General features: G+C 48.7%; 1 protein-coding gene across 1 annotated transcript in view; it reads right to left on the reverse strand.

Moving 5' to 3' along the window:
• Col6a3 (collagen type VI alpha 3 chain) overlaps positions 1–6579 on the reverse strand; it is an 81312-nt gene extending 74733 nt beyond the window's left edge. Inside the window, 1 exon segment of the mRNA XM_031368378.1 lies at positions 6294–6579. The gene's annotated coding sequence lies outside the window, so the exon portion shown is untranslated.
• Between the last annotated feature and the right edge of the window lie 614 nt (positions 6580–7193).

The raw sequence follows: 7193 nt of genomic DNA on the forward strand, positions 1-7193 counted from the left end.
TTTTTGTTCTTCGAGGCAGTGTTTCTCTGTATAGCCCTGGCTGTCCAAGAACTCACTCTGTAGACCAGGCTGGCCCGGAACTCAGAAATCTGCCTGCCTCTGCCAAGTGCTGGGATTAAAGGCGTGTGCCACCACTGAATCTACATCTTTCCTGTGACCACGAATTCTTTCAACATTTTTGATCCTATACGATCCTGCCTGAGCAAAGCCCCTGCTTGTCACCTTCTAGCGCTGCAGGGCGCTGGCTCCTCCTCGTGGGACCTCACAGAGCAATGCCCAGATGCTTGCAGCCATCACAGGTTACTATAGAGAAGTGTTGGACAGAGGGCGTGGCCGCCTCTAACAGTGAGACCTCTGTGGAGAAGACAGGGAGCCCCTCAGATACATGCCAAACCCCTCAGGGGTTTGCTCCTTTCCTTCTCTAGAAGCAGCACTTGGGAAGCAGAGGCAAGAATTTCCAGAGTGCAAGGCGAGAAAGCTCCATGGTGAGTTAGAGAGGCTATCCTGAGCTACATGAGTCCCTGTCTCCTAAAGAGGGAGCAAGGAGCAAACTCCAGACGAATAATTGTCCAGATATTTAGAAGCGGGCTTTAAAATATATTCCTAAAATACACGAAAATAACCATGAAGCAGAAAGCTCCGAATCTGTCGTACCAGAGGCTACCATGGAACATAAAGGGCATTCTATGAACTGCGTGGGAGCCAGATGAGGAGATGCTGTGCCCATTTATCCAGCTAATTATAACTGCTAGGCAGAGTCTGGCTGGGCTTTAACAGTCAGAGAGCCTGCTACAAAACGCTTCCCAAGCAAGTATGCAAGCAGCCACTCCTTCCTTCCCAACCCACGACACAGGCCACAGTTGGCTCTAGCCCGAGGCACGGCTCACATTTATCCCATTTCTTCCTTTCTTGGCAAGGGACTTGAGTTCCACCAGCCTCTGAAAACCATGTGTGCCGCCACAGCATCATGAAAGCAAGCGGCCAAGGCATCTCACAGCCGAAGGAAAAGTTACGTGTTCTTTGCTGGCTTTCAAGGGTAAGAGAAAAACTCATCTTAAGTAGATAGATCTTGTATCAGTTTGTCTACCTCTTTATTGTCTCTACCAGTAACCTCCCCCAGAGTTACTACTTAGGAGTGAAACAAGGTAAATTGTGTGAACTGTCAGGCATCCCTGGACTCCTATGTTCTATCTGCATCCACTGTGTCTGACTGAACAGATCTCTGACATTCCACATCCCCTGTAAGGCCATAGGTGGGCTCAAGCTGAGCTGATTCTAGATCTCAGTGCTGGCTGCTGACTCAACTAGAGAAGATTCCAGAAGTGAAAAGCCAGTTTCCTGGAATAGTTCCCCCTGAGACCTGAGTCATCTCCAGCTGCTGGTCAATTCTGAAATTAAAGTGACCCATGAGCTCTTAATTCCAGTGGATGATTCCCAAAGCACTGGGACTGTGGAAATCGGAGGTACAGAGCACATGGGGGTATTCTACAGAGATGGCTCCCAGTGAGGCTTTCCCTGGCTGTCTGAAGCCCTCTCTCTCTCTCTCTCTCTCTCTCTCTCTCTCTCTCTCTCTCTCTCTCTCTCTCTCTCTCTCTCTCTCTCTCAGTATTTCCTGATTGATAAAGCCAGGGAGGAGAGAGGATGGTGCTCCAGACCCTGCAAGGTGAATGCCATGCCTCTGGATGGTGGCTTGGCAAGACGCTCTCTATTTGTCTCATTGCTCTCTTTTTTTCAAAAGTCCAAATTTTTTTTCTCTCATATGCCATCCTTCCTGGCCTGAAACTCATACTGTAGCCAAGACTAGCCATGAATTTCTGATCTCCCTACCTCCATCTTCAAAATGTTGGGATTCTAGACAATGTGTCACCACTTCTAGATTCCGTGGCAAAGGGAACCACTCCCCCACTGAGTTATAGATCCAGGATCCTCCAGAGTTTTTCAAACAACGGTGACTCCTCTGCCACACCTACTCCAAAGAAAACCAGGAAAACCTAAGATATCTTCCTTCCCATGGTACTTCTTAAGGCTTGTCCACTGCCACCCTGCTCCCATGCCTGGGTCCTGGGTGCATGCCTAGTGGAATCCATCAGGCAGATGTGGAACATTGGGTAGAACTGGCTTTATTACTGCCCCTAACATTGTAGCCACACACCAGCACGTCACCTGAGTAACACATCCTATGTCCCCAGAGGGTATGAAGAAAGCGCTCACCAAGACAATATTCTCTTCAATACCTCAACAGCCAAACAGAATTGTCATGAATTTTGCCAACCTGATCTTGAAGCTTAGCACCATGGAGCAAAGGAGCCTGACTGATAGGTAAGCCTGAGAACATGTTCTGGGACCGCTAACAGAAGGTAGCAGTGTTCTGAGATGGAATTTAGTGCCTAGGGTCCTCTCTCATAAATGATGAAAAGCCAGAGAGTCAACAATGTACTTTAATCAACAATTATTTAAAATGAGATGTTTATGTGAAAGTCTTTCAAACATGTTTCTCTGCTTGTGAGAGCAGCAAAGGGCAGGTTACCCACCCTTTAAGAGCTACCAGATCAGGGAACTTTAATACCTTCTCCGGTGTTCACATAAGAGATTACGCAGAGAGCGTGCTTAGTCCGTATGCTCACCGTGGGAGCGCTTGTAACTTAGGCTCAGGCAATACTTTCCCTTTAAAAGTTCCCAGTTGCCCGATGCTCTTGACCTAGAATTATTTAAGAGCAGAGAACGTTTTGTTTGAAAGCCTAATTTCATTGCTGTATGCTCATACACAAGCAAGGAAGAAAAATGGCATTTCAAATGTATGCCCATCACAGAGACTGGACTGAAGCAGCCAATCCTAACTGCCACCCACTAGCTGGGGTGTAAATTAGTTGACTCCCCATGAGCCCAGAAACCCCACCCTGGAAACCGCCAGGGACTTGGACTTATCAGGCACACCAAGGGATACACTGCCCTCTAGAGACAAGAGACCAGAATGCAGTCCCAGAAGCAGCTATACGCCCACTCAAATTTCCTTTCCCAACACAGACAGACCTAGGGGATTGGGATGCATTAAGAGTTTCAATTTTGAAAGCTAACTTAATTCATTCCTAAATTGAGTCTCTTAAAAAAAAACGGTACCTGGCGGGCGCTCCCCAACAAAATACTCACGGCCATGAACAAGATGGCAGTGGTTTTTATGGACAATTATCACTTGGGCTTTGGACCGTGAGCAGCACAAAGAAGCTTTATGAAATTATAAGCGGGAGAATAAAGAGAAATGTCCTCATCTACTTTAACAGTGTGTGTTAGAACCTGAAGCAGGCCCAGAGAGGTGGCTCAGCAGCTCAGAGCACTCACTACTCTCGCACAGAACCCGAGTTTAGTTCCTGGCTCCTGTGTGAGGTTGCTCATAACCACCCTCAACTCCAGCTCCAGAGGGATCCAATGCCTCTGGCCACTGCAGACACCTACACTCGTGTTCACACCCACACATGTGCGTGTACATGATTAGAAATAATTTAAAAAAATAATTCTTAGGACTGGAAGCATTTCCTGGGTTTGGCTGAGCTAACAACAGGATTTTTAAATGTCACTTCCCAAGTCAACTATTTATGGGTGCTTCTGCTGCCTGTCTGCCACAGCCAGGACACCAAGTGCAGTTCCCGCCTGTGGGCCAGTCAGTGAAGAAAGGCTTCCTCGGTACACAGTGTCTCATTCAGCCCTGGACATCACCTGCCACCCTTCCCCAGAAGACACCCAATTCTCGGCCTCTTCCATAAAGAAGTGTCAGCAGTTTCATTTTTCTCTTGCTAACATTGTTCGCATGCCTGCAAGAGCATCTCACACTGCACAATTGGCAACTCACTAATGAATTTTCAATCCTAAATGTGGAATTTCTCATAAGAGCAGGTGGTGTCACTGCACAGACAGCAGCTCTATTTTGGCCACTCTTTCTCCAAGTCACCAAACGTCTGGAAAGAGCGGGAAAGCAAACCGAGCCCTGGATGGTAAATGTCTCCACCCATTCCAAAGGAGGGACTTGGTCTCAGGAGCAGACCTTGCCTTGAGCACTGGGGTCTGTAGGTTTCACTCCAAAACTAAGGTCAAAGTTCACAGCTTCAGAAGCCAGGTGAATAGAGGAATTTTCCCTACTCTATGGTCATTGGTGCATTGTATATTGTACTGTCTGATGTCACAAAATGCAATTATCGTAGGATAAAGCAAAACCCAGAGACACAGATGATACTTGCTCTGAACCATGCTTGGCTTGTCTCAGATACATCATTAGACTCTCAGGCTTCACACTCTCCACCAGAATGGGGTGTGGTACACACCTCCAATGTAAGAGACACACTTAGGCCAAAGGATGCCTCAGTCGCCCTCAAGGAAGGCACTGTGGCCACACCCTCTAGTTCCCAGTCTGGAAAAATCCAGGAGAGCCATTCTCTGTCACCCATCCTGACCATCTTCCCCCACCCAGTGTCAGCTGAATGCCTGTCCTCTTTTGAGAGGTGGGGGTAGGGGAGAATATTACCTTTGTGGCAATGCAAAGTTGTTGCCTGATCAAAGATGTCCAGACATTGGACCACTGTTCCCAATGGTAAATCTCTCTCAGAGACGTTCTACACCCCCATTCTTTCACCCTCAGCAGAAACCCAGAGCAGAATCAAGCAAAGTTCAGGCTATTACTGTGAGCCGTTCATGCCCTCCAGCTGGCCCACACAGGAATCCCAGTCATAGCACCATGCCCTCCTCCCTAAAGTGGACCTCCCTTCTTTCTCCATGAATTGTGCATCCTCGTGAAGACTGTGCTAACTGCCCTATGGCTTTGAATAGATTGTAACAGATGGACAATCTCCTCAGAGGTGATCAATCTGTCAACCTCTTCCACATGGAGATCTAAAGGATCCCCTACTGTTAGCTCATCAGCCCCACAGCTCCAGCAATGGGAAAGGATGCTGCTGGAAGGATGCCCACTCAGGTGGGCCTGGCCAGTAGTCCAGCATCTCAAAGCTTCTCCCTCTTCACCCATAAGCCAGGGATGACAGCACGGGAAGCTTCTGGCCCAGAGTCACCCAGTAGTGACAGCTACTGCAACCCGCTGGTTTCATATTGTTTTGTTAGGAGCAATTTGGCTTTTATTTTAAAGGCTTTTCCACATTTCGGCTTCCTCTAGGAAGTTGAGAACTATTCCCAGGTCCCATGAGCACTCTTGAAGCTCTGAGACTCTGGGGCTCTCATCTGGAATCAGCTCTGGGTAGGGAGAGAAATGGCTTCCTCTAGGATGTAGTGTGCCCACTGGTGCTCATTACAGCTTGTTCTTGAGGTCCACACCAGTCCCTAAGTTTGCCTGGGCTTTCGTGAAATTCATTTTTCTTAGCCTTTCTCCAGTACTCCAATGAACCCTTCCCGTTGGCCCCACCCTTGCATTGATCCCATGGTAGCTTGAAATAGGTCCCCAAATGGGCTGGCAACCATCCAGGGACTCTCTTCCATCCTCAGTGAGAGAGGGCCCGAACCCCACCCAGCATCCTCATGGCCAGGGAATAGCCCTTGGGCCTCCCAACTTGGCACAGGCCTCCCATCTGGACAACCCAGGACAGCCCAGCCCTAAGCCTTGCCTTATGCACTGGAAAAGTTGCCATAGTATCCCATTCTGCATGCTTTAGGTCTGAAGTTCCCTTAAGCATCCCCAAAGGGGATGCTGGACTCCTGCAAAGATTCCAGATCCTGCAACAGGGACTTCAGATTCTTAAAAAGATGAAGGAGCAGTCTTGATGGCCATGCCTGAGCAGCTCCGGCCCAGCTCTGCAACTAGCACCAGTATCTCCTCAAACTCAGAAGACGACAGTTTGCCTGACCAGCCTCTCTCTCCACATTTATGAGTATGCCCCTACCCATGACCCTTGGAGAACCCAAAGAGATGAGCTCTCTCTGGGGTCCACTCTGCAGGTTGCCCTATGCCCCCATCGGACGCCTCTGCAAACAAAGCAGCTGTTGGGAAGGAGAGACGGCTTTCAACAAACCAGCAGGCAGAGAGCACTACAGGCAGGGGTGCCCAGTATGCAGGCAGGGGCACACGGGACACTCCCGCAGCAACGAACCTAGACACAATTGGGCAACCTGTGACCTTCAGCAGGTTAAAGGAACCCAGGTACCACAAAGGAAAGAAAGAACAGCAGACTCTTGCAGAAACCTAAACTATGTACAGAAAACTGACTGGCAGGGTAACTGTAAGAGCCAGTAACTCACTTCTGATCGAAGTGTTTCCTTCACACCACAGAGGAAACAAACAAGCAAAACATCACACTTACCCTGAACAAAACTGAGGATGCGTGTCCCTGGGCTTCTAAACGCAATCACGCTTCACCAGGGTGCATATTTTTCTCTGTCTTGCTGACTCTCCTTTTCTTCCTGCAGCCCTTCTCCACCAAGGAACGGAGGAGTCAGGATCAGAGGACACAGTCTCCTCTTGCAATCCTTGCTGGAAGCTGGAGCCCAGAGAACTGAGCAGCCTTTGGGGAAAGGCTAAACTTCAAACTGGACAGGGTCCAGGGGTACAGTCAGGGCTTCCTCCTGCTCCTCCTCTCGCTCCCGCCTCTCTCTCTCTCTCCTCCCCTGTCTCCTTCTCCTCCTCCTTCCCCTTCCTTCCCCCAGACCCCCTCTTCTCCCCTCCCTGCTGTAGGACGGACCCAAACTGTAAATGAAAACCAGACCTGGGGCTCTGTTGCTTCTGGCCTGCTCTGCAAGCTGATGTCACCTATGAAGGCCGTCTTTGCCCTACAAGCACTTAGCTGGACTCCTGCAAACTCCAACTCTCAGAAAGGAAAAAAAAAAGGAAATCGACCATGAGCTAGTAGGAATTATAACTTTCAGTCGTTGGTTACTGAAGTAAAACTACAGTGTGGTAAAGATGAGAACCCAAAGAGCAGGGGAAACAGCTTTAGCCCCATGGTTCACAACCTTCCTAAGGCTGCGACTCTTTCATACACGTTGTGGTGACCCACAACCATACAATTCTTTCATTGCTACTTCATACCTGTAATTTTGCTACTGTTATGAATCGTAATGTAAATATCAAGTATGTGACCCCTATGAGGTCACAACCCACAGATTGAGAACTACCGGAGCCCGTAAAATGTTTAATGCCTGAGCAAGAGGACCTGAGGTCTGTCCCCAAAATATACATTAAAAAAAAAAGCCAGTGTGGTGTC

This window comes from Mastomys coucha, unplaced genomic scaffold (assembly GCF_008632895.1).
Source record: "Mastomys coucha isolate ucsf_1 unplaced genomic scaffold, UCSF_Mcou_1 pScaffold14, whole genome shotgun sequence".
Taxonomy (NCBI): Eukaryota; Metazoa; Chordata; class Mammalia; order Rodentia; family Muridae; genus Mastomys; species Mastomys coucha.